At 37.4% G+C, this 17,244-nt stretch overlaps 1 protein-coding gene across 2 annotated transcripts in view; it reads right to left on the reverse strand.

The window, feature by feature from the left end:
- ZNF536 (zinc finger protein 536) overlaps nucleotides 1-5,496 on the reverse strand; it is a 444,580-nt gene extending 439,084 nt beyond the window's left edge. For both annotated transcript variants that reach the window (XM_081963203.1, XM_081963201.1), the window contains exon 1: nucleotides 5,352-5,496. The gene's annotated coding sequence lies outside the window, so the exon portion shown is untranslated. The remainder of the gene's footprint in view (nucleotides 1-5,351) is intronic.
- Nucleotides 5,497-17,244: the final 11,748 nt, after the last annotated feature.

Genomic DNA, 17,244 nt, shown 5'->3' on the forward strand with positions numbered 1-17,244 from the left:
TTTGTATTTTTAATTTGACCTATTTTTCTCCCTTTTAAATGATGTTAATGGTTTACCAAACCACCGCCCATCTTACCATAGGAAAACTCTGGGCGGCTTGCAATATTAAAAAGATAAATCTGTACAAATAAAATACTACCCAAAATACGATACACACAACCTAGCTAAAAGACGGGGAGGGAAGGAGTACAGTCGGATAAGGGGGGAAGGGGGGATTTGTCTATCAACGATGCCCAATGTGAAGCCTGCCAGCCCCGAGCCAGCTGGCAGAACCAGGTTTTTAAGTTCTTGTGAAAGATCAGAGGAGTTGAAGCCAACCTCACTTTGGGGACAAGATGAAAAAGAGGAAAGGCTCTTCTCCTGGACCAAACCAGACGGAATACCCTGAGTGATGGGCTCACAGCATGCCTCCTTTCCTGGCACAGAGGGCTGGGCAAATTCTAGTGGGATGAGATGATCTCTCAAGTAGCTGTGTCCCCTATTAACTACATCCATAAAGTCAGCTTGAATATATCACCAAGAAAATTCAGAAACATTCTCAAGCATGCTAGGAATAAAGAGGAGGGAAAAACATCTTTCATGGAAAGGAGGGGGAAAAGTGTGGCAAAATAGATTAAAAGTTTGCAACAGCATTAGAAAATAGCTTTTTCTAAGCTTTTTCCTATGCTTATGTCTTCTGCTCATGTCTTCTTCTCATTGGAAAAACGTTTGCTTAATGGTCTCTTCTGACAAGCAAAGTCAATGGGGAAGATGGATTCACTTAAAAAGTCTCACGTAGCAACAGAAAGTTTGGGCTCAATTGTGGTTGTAAGATGATGACTACCTGTATAGAGGGAAGAAATCACATATCACTCCATCTACTTCAGGGCTCTTCTCCTCCAAATATTGGATTATATATTTTGGGGCTCCCCATCAACTGGACCGAAAGTTGTGAAAGTCGTACTCAAAGGTAGTCGAGAAAGTAGGTTTAAGGTGTCATAATTATTGTCCTAAAGGCTCAGATGCAGAGAACAGATAAATACTACCCCGATTTTCATAAAACGTATCTATTTTATTGATACGGAGATATTTGATTGTAGTAGTTAGCCACAATTGTAGACTACATGACTTTGTCTTCCTTAATCTACTTTGATCCAAGCCTAATATTATTACGATATTGACTAAGATCAGAAGAATTTAAGAGTTGCAACTAACTGCCGAACATATTAATTGAATTTCTTGTATCTTGATAAGGGAAAAGAAAAGCTAATAGTTGTAATAATGCTTCATTAAAACCTCCACTGTTTCCTCTAGTATTTAATAAAAGATGTAAATGCCCTGTGTAATGAATGAGATAAATTCAGTTTAAAATTATGCCTTTTTTGCCAGTGTTCAAACATAAAAGAAAATTTAAACACTTTCATTTACATATCACCTGCTAGATTATGGACATCTTCCAAATCATAACAATGATCTTGTTTTTTGTATTACTTTTTTTAAAGCCACATAATATGTTTCTCCTCTTCCGTGGCACTGCAGATAAAAACAGTGTCAAGGAAAAGCAACAGATGTCCCTTTGGTGATGTTAATAAGCTCTTCATTGCCCTTAAAGTCAGAATTAATTCAAGAGTTTATTCCTTATTTTGTAAGAGGAGAAGAGAAGTGAACAGAGAAAGACAAACGAGAATCAATGATTACTGCTTGATCACAGAAATTGATCACAGCTATTCCAAGAAAGGGGGCAAACCCTTTGTATTCCTACTCATCACTCCTTGATCAAACGGGTATTTCATAGTCTTTTTATCCATGTAGCAATAGCACTTAGACTTACAGTATATACTACTTTACAGTGCTTTGCAGCCCTCTCTAAGTGGTTTACAGAGTCAGCCTCTTGCCCCCAACAATCGGAGTCCTCATTTTACCCACCTCGGAAGGATGAAAGGCTGAGTCAACCTTGAGCCTGATGGGATTCGACCTGCCAAACTGCTGGCAGCCGGTGGTCAGCAGAAGTAGCCTGCAGTACTGCACTCTAACCACTGTGCCACCGCGGCTCATGTAGTAGGCCACCACCTCATGTTAGTAACTTAACAACTGCAGTCATTGACTAAAACAAATGCGGCAAGAAAGTTTATGAAATGTGGCAAAACTCACTTAACAAATGTCTCACTTAGCAACCTAAGTCTTGGGCTCAATTAAGGTAATAGGTGGAAGACTACTGTACCCTGAATAAAAGTCAACAATCCCCATTTTACAATGCCAAGTGAAGACATTTTTATCCCCTTCCTTTTCCCAAAATAAATTTGACCCCTTCTTTCTTTGCTCCTAATAGTCTCCTTCTTCTCCACTCGACACCCAAGCAAACTTAGATCCCTCATATTTACTTCCCATGGTATTAATACAAGGTTTTGTGAAAAGGAGGATATTGGTTTCTCTCTTATAGCTGTCAGAATTAATAACTTCTCCATCACTGATAACTCCAGGTCAATATTAGATTTGTAGATATGGAGGGATATAAAATGTATGGAAATATAATCACTGATTTGTCAGTATCCCCAAAGTCTTTAGATTATTGAATTTTGGCCTATGACAATTGAAATGAAAGATTTAAAAAAAAAAAGTTGTGTTCACTGTAAACTCTGACAGGGAGATTCCTCTAAATACAGTAATGCCTTTTAAGACTTTGATCCATGTCTTATTCTTGGATGTGTTATGGTGTGCCTAAGCGCCCCAGCATGCCTAATGTCCCTGTCTTACTGTCCCCATTTATTTGTACCCATTTCCTGTGTTCCTATTCATGTTTATTCTTATTCCTGTTATCGTGTACATGAGTGACAAAATAAATAAATAAATAAATAGAGTATGGAAGACATGTTAGCACACACACCAACTTCAACAGTAAACACTGAAAATGTCTGCTTAATTCCAACAAGGTTTGTGATACAAGGTTTGTCCTACAGCGGATGTCAGTGAGTAGACAGTGAACAAGGCCAATTGCTCATCAGCTAACTGGTTAGTGAATGGTTGCAACTGAAGGGCTCTTTTTATTTATTTTAAACTTTCTAAGATTTTTGAATTTTTTAGAAGTGGAACGAAAAGCCCCCAGCTTGATTTATTGAACAGGCTACCCAGCCATATATACAAAAGATATAAGTTCACACACACACACACACACACACACCCAAATTATAGCACAGCAATGGCATTACAATTCTTTTCTCTCTAGTTGCATTAACTGTGTTTGCTTAGCGTGATAAATAGGATTGTTGTCCAGGGAAACAGACACTAAATGTGTGGCTTCAGATCCTTTGTTCAATCTTGCCTATGGGAGAATCACCCTGGCCCTAAAAATACAGGCACAATATTTTTTTTTTTTTAAACTCCCAAAGGCTACATTTAATGTGGGTTGTTTGTGGATTATGCAGAATGTTACAACTGTAATATTTAACCAAAGCAACCAAAGGCTACATTCACATATCAAACTATGACTTGTGTAACCACACCTTGATGAATAAACTGTCATTGTATTCCTGCACTTTTAAAACCAACAATTCTTCAGACAGTATGTTCCTAATATATTTAATATCTACACTCGGACTGCTGTGGTTACTCATAAATTACATGTATACCTAGGTTTTGGGAGGTGGATTGGTTATTCCAAAAATGCTCAATTGTAGAGTTTGTCAATAAATTGTTGCTGTTGTTGTTACATTTATTGGTTGCCTAGAGATGGACATAAAAGTAAAATAGAACAATAAAATAACCAAGGAAAAAAGAGAACAAAGGAAAAAATAAACAAGATATAGGCAATCCTCGACTTATGACCACAGCTGAGCCGAAAATTTATGTTGCTAAGTGAGATATTTACTAAGTGAATCTTACCCCATTTTATGACCTTTCTTGCCACGGTTGTTAAGTGAATCGCTGCAGTTGTTACATTAGTAACACGGTTGTTAAGTGAATCTGGCTACCCCATTGACTTTCCTGTCAGAAGGTCACAAAAGGTGATCACGTGACCCCGGGACACTGCAACTGTCATAAATGTGAGTCAGTTGCCAAGCATCTGCATTTTAACCATGTGGCCATATGGATGCTGCAATGGTCGTAAGAGCGAAAAATGGTCATAAGTCACTTTTTTCAGCATCGTTGCAACTTTGAACGGTCACTAAATGAACCTTTAAAGACTACCTGTAGATTAATATAAATAGTTTTTTTTAACTATTTTTAAACTATTTTTAAGAGGGGGGGGATGCTTTACTAGCAGAGGGGGAATGCTTTACTAGAAAAAAATGTATATTTGAGGCAAATATTCAAACTCTTTGGAAAGAGTTTTTGTGAGGTAATATTTTGCATATGACCTGCTTCTACCTTTGCTTTCTTAATTCAGTTTCCCCACTGGTACTTTTTTATCCAACTTGACCAGGTTTTTACATTAAGCGCTCTTAATTGCTGCTTAGAAACTTTTGTGAGGCAGGTGAAGGGAGGGTGGAACAAACTTTTTTCTGCCCGACTCTTCAAACTCCAGATGACCCAAAATAAAATCCCTTTTTAACAAGACTTTGTTCCTTAGCGAAGCAGTGAAAACATTGCAAAAATAAACAAGGCCCGTTGTTTGCCCTCGGAAGGCTTGTGAATTCTTTTTCACTAAGCGCTTCATTTACCTGAGCTGAAAACCGGCAGACTAGAAAGGAAAAAATAAAATAAAATAAAATAATAATAAAATAATAAAATAAAATAAAATAAAATAATAAAATAAAATAAAATAAAATATAAAATATAAAATAAAATAAAATAAAATAAATAATAAAATAAAATAAAATAAAATAATAAAATAAAATAAAATAATAAAATAAAATAAAATAATAAAATATAAAATAAAATAATAAAATAAAATAAATAATGAAATAAAATAAAATAAATAATGAAATGAAATGAAATAGTGAAATGAAATGAAATAAAATAAAATGAAATGAAATGAAATAAATAATGAAATAAAATAAAATAAAATAATGAAATAATGAAATGAAATGAAATGAAATAAAATAAAATAATAAAATAAAATAAATAATGAAATGAAATGAAATAAAATAAATAATGAACTGAAATAAAATAAAATAAATAAAATAATAAAATAAAATAATGAAATGAAATGAAATGAAATATTGCTGAAACATGAAGAGAATTTGAACTTTTTTTTTAACCTCAGGCTTGTAATCCTCTACATTTAGCAAGGCTAAGCAGAATATTCAACTTTTCTCTTAAAAAAAAACAAAAACAAAATAAAAGTAAATTCAGCCTGGTCACAACTATAAACAAACAAACAAATAAACTCTGGCTGAAACTCAGAGAGAATTTGGAAAAAAATTTCTTTTTACCTCAGGCTTCTAATCCTTTACCTTTAGGAGGGCTAAGCAGAATGTTCAACTCTTCTTTTTTCAAGGGAAAGGAAAGGAAAATAACCAGGAAAGTCAATAATGTTGGCCTATGGTCCTATGAGAAGCAGCTGGCCTAATGGTGGACCAAAAGCAGCTCCACCAATAGAAGCCAGTGATACCTTTGAGTCATGGAAGTTCAGCCCATGAGGTAGAATGACCTTGTTGATTGAACAGCTGTGCAAAATAACCCCAGAATCTCTCAGAGAAGCCTTCCCATTCCGGTGCCATGCCACTCATTTTAGATTATACAGTAACTTGCCTTATCTCAGATATTGGCGGATGGGAAGTGTAGTCCGAAATATCTAGACAAAACCATGTTGCAAAAGGCCAGGACAAAGAGTTATTGCAAACCTTAATTATTAGTGGCCCTAGAAACAGGCAGTCCTAGAAGTGCATGCACTCATTAATATGAATTGGAGAGTGCTCAGGAGCTTCAATAATTACTCTGCCTTTATTTTCCCTGTGTGTGAGAGAGAGGGGTGGGTGGGTGGGAGAGAGATAATAAGCTGAATCACTGTGCTGTACTTGAGTTGGACTAGCTGAAGAAATTACAATACAATACAGTACAATAGTAGAGTTGGAAGGGACCTTGGAGGTCTTCTAGTCCAACCCCCTGCCTAGGCAGGAAACCCTATACCGTAAATGCAGGTTTACATGTTCCTTCAGCTCTGAAAACTCTCAAGGTCAATAGTCCTCAACCTTTTCTTCACTAAAGACCCCCTTTAAATACCTTTTGTGGCCACGGGGCCCCAAGACCTAATTCAAGATTTAAATCATAACATTTTTTCAAGTCTTCGCAGACCCCCTGTGACAACCTTCAGGCGCCTCAGGAATCCGGTGCAGACCATAGGATGAGACCCACTGCTCCAGGATGATACCCAACCACTCATGGTGAAGCCTAAAGTTGTCCCTTTGTCCTACTCCGCAGCAAGCCAAAATGAAATGCTATCAGAGATGCTGATAATTTCTCCGTAATTCTGATCTGACACTGAAAAAAAGTTCCTCCTTAATTGGTCTTAAGTCAGTTGCAATATTTTTAGGTTCTGGCTGGCTCGCTTTTGAAAAATGCGAGGTTGTCTGCCAGAGAAATATCTTCTCCTCATCTTGGATAATTTCAACATATGTATCTTGGACCATTACCATTTTGGAACATTCAAATGCGGCAAGTGTTAAACCCTCACTGTTCTGTTTGTTTGTGTTTTATTTTGCACATAAATATGTTTCACCATATTATAACTTGGCAAAATGATGCTTTTTTTTCCCCGAGGAAGTTGAAAGACTGAAGATACGATACGTAGCTCTTTACGGTGCCAGGCAAGGTTTGAAAACCAGAGCTTTTGTCCATTAACATCCAAGAGGTCATCTTTTTGGGAAGGGGGCTGTTTAGTGCGACAGATCTTTTATTGAATGTCCTCATTTTTTTTTCCTCTCCAAAGCATAATGTAACAAGAAAGATAATCACGCTTCTTTACAGAGTGGGAAAAAGAAAGGAGATGAGTGATCCTATCATGATTCAATCTCAAGTGATGTTTATCATCTCCCTTTCACGAAAAAAAAAATATATCTGAAGATACCATTTTGAGGGGCTCCCCGCTTTCTTAAGCGATGCATCTCTCAGCAAAAGGGAGGAAAAAAAACTGATTTGAATTGTTGGTGGTACCTGACTCTTAAATGGGAAACACAAAACGATGCGAAGTGATCCTTCTCCACTTCAGGGTGACACCTCCCCTCTATATTTCAAAAGATAGAGAAGGGAAGCTGAACTTGTGCATTAGCTGGCTCTGCGATATAATGAATGCAATCAACTGGATGTCATGCAAAATAATATAATAATAAATATTCTTTCTTCCCTCAACACATAAACAATCACACATATTCTTCTTTGCATTGTGGCTTTTACCAAACATCCCCCCCCCATTGTTTAACCCAGTATCTCACACCATGGAGATGCTAAAGAAAGAGAAGAGGAGAGTCTGGTTTAAAATATCACTCTGAAGCAAGCCATTATTTGGATGTTGGCTTAATTTATTGCAAGAATGGTTTACTGGGGACCACAGCAGAGGTGGGGTCCTACCAGTTTGGCATGGTTTGGGCAAACCGGTAGTGGTATGCCGCCCTGGGCCGCAGAACCGGCAGCGACCCAAGCTGGCCATGCCCCCAAACCAGTTCCCAGGTCACCACCGTCACAATCTTTTTTTTTTTAGTTCTGCGCATGCACAGAATAATTTCCATTGAACCGTGTATGTGCACGAAGAATTAATTCTTACTCTTCTTAGGCACTTTAGATGGGCTTATCTGTGCCTGGAATTTGCACACTGCGATGTTTCACCATCACAAATGTGATTCAAGAAAAAAGCCATATCATGATAAGGTATTATGACACCTTAACATTTCATGGGAACTTAGCCTCAGATCTCCCACTTTGGTTATTTTCCCTATGGGATTTTGACATAGTAATTGGATTCACTCGCCATACCAAGCCATGGCTTGCTTAATCGTGGTTTATGAAGGCAGCAATTGACTAGGCTCAACCTCCTTAGCCATTAGTTGCTTAACAAAATTCAGCAGGGAAATTTACACTACATTTTAAGCAAAACCAAGGAGACCAAATCATGCATTGAGAAGATACATGAACCCAGAATGGGGTAACCGTCCATATCTGCCATGTAAAAGCCTGAGTAACGAATAAAGTTTTGAAGATTCTTGTATTCCTTTGCTGTTATCCAAGACTGTGTGGATTTCTGCAGAGATCTGGATCTAACACTGAGTCATATTGAGAAACAGCTTTTTTCGTTCTCTCTTTCTCCTAGAGAAACACATTTCTTTAGCCAAAATGGAAACGACTGCATGTTATATTGTCTATTTCCTTCCACATACAGTGCATGCAAAGTTAAATAGGCAACCAAATAGATGCTGCCCTTTGGTTGTCCTCTTAAAAGTGGGGTGGGGGAAAGAAAGATGGAAGAGTGGACGAATAAGAGAAATGGGAATCTGCTGGCAACAATGAGATGGATAAGCAAGTTCCTTTTTTGAAAAAAAAAAGGCTCATATTTGGAAGCTGTTGGTAAGCCACATGTACATGGGTCTTAATTACATCTGTTGGTGGGCTGGAAGAAAAGATGCCAATAGACATCGGAAAGCTCAGAAAGTATGTTCTATATTCTCTTTATGTAGGTCCTGTTTCAGCTACAACCTTCTTGTGTTTCTGATTTTCATACCATCAATGAAGACTGGCTCTCATTAATGTCTTCTCTACTAAATGCACTTCTGGCCAGATACCAAGCTGGCTTGCTCTCATTTATTCCCAATAAAATTTCAGCATGATCTTTTTCTGTCTATGCTTTGCGGAAGGAAGGAAGGAAGGAAGGAAGGAAGGAAGGGAGGGAGGGAGGGAGGGAGGGAAAAGGTGGAAAGACAGGAAGGAAGGAAGGAAGGAAGGAAGGAAGGAAGGAAGGAAGGAAAGGAAGTTAGCACCTACCCCTCTCCTAGGAAAATGAGATATTTTAAGAAATATTAAAAGGGCAGAATATTTCCTCTAAAAAGAGAAGTAGAAACTCAGAGAGGCAGAAACTCAGCCCCCCCTCTCCACCTTTGTCAATGGGCCATTAAGGCCTGAGCCAGTCTATTCTACATAACAAAGGTAAGATTAGCCCTCTACCCATCTCACCACATGGTACCTGGGAAGATTACATCAACCAGCAAGGCTCAAACAAGCTTGGGTCTCAGGACAGCCTACAAAGTTAGCTAAGCCCCGCCCCCACCCCGTGGGAGTTTGACAACCAATCAGAATACATTTCTTACACAGGAACAGGAAGGTCTAAAGTGGGGCCTTAGGAGAGGGTATAAAACTCAGGCACACATAACATCTCGACCCTTTTTTTCTTCTTCGCCCAACATCTTGAAGCATGTGATCCCTTTTTCACCCAGGAGCTCCAAGGCATGTGGTGAAGAGGTGGATTGCTCCCGGTTCGGCTCTGTTCAGGCGAACCGGTGGTGGAATTCAGGCCTGGGTCACAGAACTGGCAGCGACCCAGCCATGCCGCGCCCCTGAACCAGTTCTCTCGCCACCACTGGGCCCCCGCCATTTTGGATTTTAGTGACTGTGCATGCACAGTTCACTGTAAATTGTTCTGCGCGTGCAAGAAGAACAATTTACATTGAAAAAAGTGCATATGCGCGCAGCGTTTGCCTAACACACGCGGGTTGCAAACCGGTAGTAAAACTGACAGCAATCCACCCCTATATATAAATCCAAATAAACCAAATCAAACCAAACCAAACCCTGCATGTGATCCTGTCCACCATTAAAAACAGTCTTTCCAAACAGCTTCCATGTTTCCAGTGTCTTTTCCCCCACTTGGAACTGAACCCAGAAGGACATTTCTTCCAACAGAAGGAAGGAGGGAAGGAAGATACATTCCGTATCCTCTAGAGCACAATTAGAAGTGCAGAGTGTATCGACTCAGTATCTTGCATGAACCCAGATTATTGTGGTTTAATAAAGTACAGCTAAGCATGGTCAGCACAACATGATGTGTGAACCCGGACTTTTTCTTCATATCTTTCTATCTTCATGATAAAGTAGAATAAAATATGGATTAAAATATAAGAATGAAGACATGGCATAAAAGGGACAGTTAGAAGCTTGCTTAAAGGGACAGGGAAATGTCATCAGCCTTCAACCACAACATGTTCCAGCAAACGTCCCTATGTCAAAAGTCCAAAACCACAAGGCTCAATTAAAGTTCATTAATGACACTTAGTCCATACCTATAACAAAAGGAGAAGTATGACCCCCATCTCTTTATAAGGCTTTTCCCTCAAGGTAACCAATAAGAAATGAGTTAAGCGTTTCCGTGTTACGCTGCCTTTGAGAATGTATAAGAATGCGTGCTTCGATAATGAAGGTCGTTCAGAACTTGCAATGCTAGCCATGGGCTAGTTTTCTGAACCTGACTGACAAATAAACTCTTCCTGTATCCTGAGAAGTCTATTCTGCAACAATATCCGCTCAAGAATTGACCAATGATGGATCTCGAATCACAAGGCAGCTGGTAGCAAGCTTTTCAAACAGAATTATTCTCCTTTCCATTGATCGGGCTCATAGAACCTCACAACCCAGCCTAAGCAATGTCTAGGAGACTTCGCCAAAATATGGACTCCCTCCAGGGATGTGGACTTCAACTTCCAGAATTCTGCAGCCAGCATGATTAACGCTGAAAGTCCAGCGTTAAGCCCACTTATTGTGGCATGTCCAGGTGGAGACAGGCTGGGAGAGAGGTAGAGAATCCTTTACCCAAATCCAAACTCCCTCTGAACTAAAGGAAAGGAGATGTTATGATTGGTTTCTGGCCTTTGTTTTAGGTTTAATGAGGAAGAATATTAGTCTTGCTTTGTGTTCTGTCATCTATTTGCAAATGACTCTGAAGACGAAGCTTTCTCTTTCCCTAAGATGCATCTCATAACCACACACTGTACATTAAAATACTGTAGTTGCATTTGCCATGATAAAATTCACATGCAAGGAACGCAGTTTTGTCTCCTCGTTTCCATACGATATCATCCTGCACATAACCTTAAAATTGAAATGCCATGTCATATTTTCTGCCTCCAGTAGCAAGTGTTATCTTACCTTACATTCTATTATATCATTGTATTTTCCCCATCCTGCTTGATAAGCTGTCAATATTGTTTTGGCAGGAGAAATTTCCATCTTCTGCATCAGATGATCTCTCTGACCTTTAAGCAAGTTGCCGGTGAGATAATTTACTTGCGTTATTGTGACAAAATAATATCTTTTTCTGGGGGGGGGGGGGTGTCACGTGACTCACGATCATTACACGATTCCCCAAGAACGATTAAAAATGTGCACTTTTCCCCCTCTCTCCTTTTTTTCAAAGGGGAGGGGGTGGACAGAAAGAGGGAGAGCAAGCATGGAGGGAATTAGCACATTTCTTATCAACAGACTTCTCGGGCGAAAGAAAGGCAGAAAGAATTAGAAAGGTTGCTCTTGCTTAGGAAATTATTTAGGGCAATGGATCATACGGTGGCCTACTTTTCCTTTTAAAAATAAAAACAAATGCTAAATCTATTTATTTGTTGTTTTTCGCTGCTCAGCCTTTTGTAGCTAATGTTTTAATACAATTTTTGAATGTCTTGTATTAGCAGAAGGATGTAATCACAAATATCAAGCTTTCTGGCATCCTTTGGCTCTCTGCACATAACAAAAATGTCAAACAGATTTTAATGAAAGGCAGCATGCTTGTGGGATATTCACAGTCTGACATGGAATTCTAATTTTCAGATGTCTTAGGCTTACTGTTTTAATGCACAAATAATTGCAACTTGGAATATTTTGTTTTATAAAGGAGACAGCAAATGAATCCAAAAAAGCAAAATTTATCACATTTCTGAGTTCCTGCCACCAAGCTTTGTTCTAAATCGTGCCCAAATTTCTTAGGAGTTTGGCTTGTAAATTAAGCTGGCAACCACGTCTCTCTATTTGCAGATCAGTCAATGTCTCCTACATAGAAAATCTAGAATATACAATACATACTGTGGATTATATATACCACAGATTGGAAGCAAAGCTTTTCTTCGTCACATGAAACACATATTCTGCTTAAGAATAGGCTGTGTTATGTCATTTATTAGACTGAGCCTGAAATTAAACCCACATCTGTTCCTTGGTGCAGAAGAGGTCTCAGAAAAAAAATTAATTGATTACTCTTGGACAGCATGAGAAATCCTATAGAAACTTCAAATTCCATCATACAATGAGCTCTTTTTTAATAAAAATTTTATTGAATATTACAGTTAAAAAGATATAAGCTACTAAACAAAACTAAAAAATAAATGACCACCTTCCTCACAAGTATAAACAATTTTAGTAATTTATCACCTTTTCTTAGAATGCAACAAATGATCTCTTTTTCCCACATTCCATCTCTTATTTATAAACAAATCTTTAAAGCCTCATTGATTCAGTCCTGATCAGCAAAAGTCCAATAAGGGTCACAAGATATTAGAAGGCATCTATTTTAACTTTGATCAAATAAACCACCTTTATATTCCTTCCTTTCATTTTAACCATCTTGATCTTTAATCTCTTCTTCTTTAATTTAATATCCTAGAACCTAATTTATTTTTCTGTCTGTTCTCATAAAGATTTTCAAAATTTTAATAGATTAGATTTAATTTTGTAAATAATATAGAAAAAAATATGCAGGACACTTTTGATTTATTATTTGTATATTCATTTTAATTATTAACAGATCAGCCAATTTCAGTTCTATATTCAATATAACATCTTTTTCCAAATCATTCTTATAGCCTGTCATTTTAAAATCCATTTTCAAATAAGTCTCAATTTTGTCCAATAAAACTTGTTCCTCTTCCAGAACATTTTTAAACCCAATCTACTGAACAGATGGCTATCAGACATTCTTAGAATTTTCTTTTGCATCCATTGTTCACAAATATACTTTAACATATTCTGCTCCATTCTATATTAGTAAGTCAAATTTTAATGTTCTTTTCCTTTAATTGTAATCCTTAGTTCCTTCTTCTGACAATTCTTCTTTTTCTTTCTAGTGCTTAGTCCCATTCAATCATCTTTTTTTTCTTTTTAAAATTCAAAACAATAATATTTTCCCATGGGTAGGAGTCTTATAATGAATCTTATTACAAATGTATTATTTATTGATGAAATTTATTTGCCATCCATCCTGTATCCAGTGATACTACAAATCCATCTGAACAATTTATAACTTTTCAAAATAAACATTCATATCATTCTTTTTCTGTTTATTCAACAAAATTTTATCCTTAAAGTTGCATTTAAAAATTTCTTTTGTTAAGAATTGAAAGAAACACACCTGGCATTATAAAAAATGTTGCTCAAAAGATTTTTAATAGTTGAATAGCAATTAAGAAGCAATTTGATTGAATGTGATTAAGAAAGGTTCAGCAAATCTTGTGTCCATATGACTACTTTATGGCTGTGAACTTGACTGAAATCCTTCCATTCCCAGCATCTCGACTCACAAGGTCCTGCTGTCTACTTGCAGGAAGCAGTTGTCTGGAATACAAGTGGGTAATCTCACAATCTCTCCTTTTGGGGGAAGTTTTTGCCAGCCAGAATTCACTATCTACCACAATGTCAACCTTGTTCGTCAGGGACTTGTAGTTCACCATAAATCCTCATCAGAGGTCCATCTTGCCATGGGTTCTTGGAGAGCATAGTAGCTGATAGCTTTCCACTAACAATCTTTTGGATTCAAGGTAAGCAAGATGGAGTCATTCAACCATGAAGAGTACACAATAAGAATTTCAAAGAAGTGTTGTCCTTCACTGTTGTCTTCTCACAGATTATTTTTCAAAGGGGCTGAGTCTTTATTGCCAAACTTGGCTTTAGCAAGTAAGGCTAAATCAGATGAAGAACCCATTGTGGATCAAGCTATTCACTTTTCTTTAAAGAAAAGTAGTCAGGTTCACTGAACACATAGCACGACTTGAACAGTCCTTTGAGTCTTGGCCAGTGGATCTTCTTTACACAAGGGACTAGGGCTGAATTACTTTGGATATCCCCTTCCTATGAAATCAAATTGCCTGCAAATTTTCAAGCAGTTCTTGTGCTCTAACAAAGATCAACACTGAAGTTTCTGAACGTCCGCCCAACTCCCATCTGCTGGAATCAAAACGTCTACGTGCAATAGATGATATGATTCTGAAGCAGGTCGGCAGTTTGAATTTTCAGCAGAATGCGTGTGCAGTGCTCCACAAATAGCCGCAAAGAACATGGATCAATGTGATGCCCTATTGACAAAACCTCCACTCCAACGCATATATTTTGTGCATTTTTATTGTGATCATGCATGTTGATTCATAGCCGGCTTGTCGATAGAAAAAAAAATGTACAAAGTCTTTAAGCTATAAATGTCACCAAAAATTATTACAACAATAACCATTTTATGTGGGCAGGGGTCTTCCGAGGTAGGTTGTAGAACTATAAAAGAGAAAAGGAAAGATTCTGGGGACCGGTATCCCATACCCAAAGAGTAAAGCCAGCCCTTGATTTATGTTAAAAGCACATAATAATGTGCAACATATTTAAATGCAGTAGAATTATGAATAAGAATACCTGGCGCGTTGTATTCTCTGTCTGAATATATAGGCATTGTTAGTGTTCCTCCCAAGCAATCTGGATTTGAGCTGATAATACAACAGAAAGCAGTTATTCTGAATGCAACATAAGGAGACGTGTCAGCAAAGAGATTGTGTTCTCGTACTACTTTTTACCTGGTTCTGAGTTAACCCATTTGGGGGGTTGGCCCAGTGCACTGAATCAACTTCAAATGCAGCTAAGATGAATGCAGGTCAAGTGATGTGGGCTGCATAAACCTAGCCAGAATGAAGGAGCTGCAGGAAAATGAAAACTTAAAATCAGATAGGGGTTCCTTAGGGTCAAAATGCAAAGTACATTTTAGCCTTTATTTTGAGTTTCACTTTTTGTTACTTGAAAAGACAAGGAAGTTCTGATTCCCACTAAACCATAAATTTCATGGAATTTGGGGAGCATTCAGTCAAAGGATCATAGATTCTGGTTATGGGCTGTTTTTTTTTTAATATTTTTATTTTTATTTTTGAATAAACACAAACAGACAAAACACAACAAACACCACAAAAATATCTTCCATTACAAATTGTAAAAAATGTGTCAATTGGTTACAAGGAGCTTTCGTGCATCCCTTCCACAGTCATCACCGACGATTCATATCAAGTTATATATTTTAAATCAAATATATTTATATATATATTACTATCATCATACCTCGATCTTCATAGGACTATAATTGTTTTTACGCCCCTTAATATAAAATATTCCGAAATTTAAAGCAAAACCACATGATTCCGTTATCTATTTTCAATATCATCCAGCAACATTACATCTTTATAACACTTTCTAAATAAAAATTAATTATGTTTAATAACAAAGTTTCTAAACCTCCTTTCTTAATCACTGTTTACAATTTATATCCAGTTTCCCTTTTATCATGTCAATACAAATATTATATTATTATCATTATCAATCATTTATTTAACAATATCCATCATTTCTTTTCTTTCTTTCTTTTTTTTTGGTTATGAGCTGTTCAATGGCTATCGTTGCTAAATGATGTAGGATAGGCAAGCCTATTATGGGTCTTATGACCACTCCATCCAATCAAATGCTCTTTTCCATTAAACATGGATTCCTTGCTGTTTCCTGTTCTCTGATTGGCATGTGGAAGATCAAAATGATCCAAAGGTAAATTGGACTTTCTTGATATATTTTTTTTCCTTGAAAACATTTTGCTTCTCATCCAAGAAGTTTCTTCAGTTCCCAACTGAATGGTGAGCAATGGAAGAATTTATCCTAATAAATAAATTATTCAAAAATCCTTCCATTCCCCACTATTTCCCTTTTTTGGGAAAAAGCACCTTTGGGACAACTTCATAGGGTTGTGGTTGTGGAAAACATAGGAGGAAAGAGAATCATATAAGTTTGACGCCTTGAATAATTTGTAAAAACAATAAAGGCGAGATACAAATAAATACATAACTATTAAAACTCATGCAACTGCTGCTTTCTACATTAAAACAGTGGTTTGGGCATGAGCATAGAGGATTGAAAGCTCTTATAACCATCTCACAAAAGTCCAGATGTTCTGAACTAGGAACATCTTTCTTGTGTTGTTCTATGTTGCGATAACGTTCTGTTAACAAAACAGATCCAGAGATTATATTTTCTGGAAAGCTAAACATTTGAAACGCAACAAAGGTGAAGAGGACACATCTCCTTCTCAATGACACTCACACCACATGACAGGAGCAGTCTTTGGTTTCCATTGTGTTACCCTTATTTGTGGAGGACAGGAAGAAAACACACACACACACACACACACACAACACAGCACAGTAGGATTGTGGTGCAACTGTGGGCAGCCTTCCCTTTTTCTCTTCTTCCTGTGCAGTTTTGTCTCACTGATTTGAACATGTTCTAATTTTGTCACTCGAGCCATCTGACTCTCCTAGCTCTACACAAACAAAACCTAATTTAGTCAGTGATGTTTTAAGTCATAACAATGACGGATGGCCAAGGTTCAGGTGTGCAGAATATTTAAATACTTACTCAACATTTTTCTTTTGACTTTCCATAGTGATATGAAGACAGAGAGGTTGGGTGTCTGGTTTCTTCTTTCCTTCTTTCCTTCCTTCCTTCCTTCTTTCCTTCCTTCCTTCCTTCTTTCCTTCCTTCCTTCTTTCCTTCCTTCTTTCCTTTCTTCCTCCCTCCCTCCTTCCCTTCCTTCCTTTTCTTTTCTCTTTTGGCACTCAGATTAATTATGATTTTACATCTGGAAGGAAAAATATAATAAAAGCTCCTTCTATTCTACATTATTAATTGCTTCTTTAATGAGGAATTCCAGGAGCTGCGGAGGTTGGATTGTTAAAAATTATATATATATAAATGCTGCGAGCTTCGTTCTGTTGCCTTTTTGTATCTTATGAAGGTCACCATAAAAAGTGATTGTTTAGCATAGCAGCCATGAATTATGCCACACAGACAAGCTTTTAACCTATGTGCTTTCGCTCCGAGTGAGACACCCATGGTTGTCCTCCTTTTAAACAGTTCTCTATTGAAGAGGATTCAATCACCATAATGAATCTAAAGGGAAGCCGCAATCTTTCCCACTGAAAGAATTTCTAAAAGATTGTAGAATTTGTAAAACGAACAGCTCGCAGACTAAATGGCTGTGTGGGTGAATCAATTATGGTGGGGCTGGTGGCAGTC

Source organism: Natrix helvetica, assembly GCF_964273705.1.
Source record: "Natrix helvetica genome assembly, chromosome: 10".
In the NCBI taxonomy this organism is placed as follows: Eukaryota; Metazoa; Chordata; class Lepidosauria; order Squamata; family Natricidae; genus Natrix; species Natrix helvetica.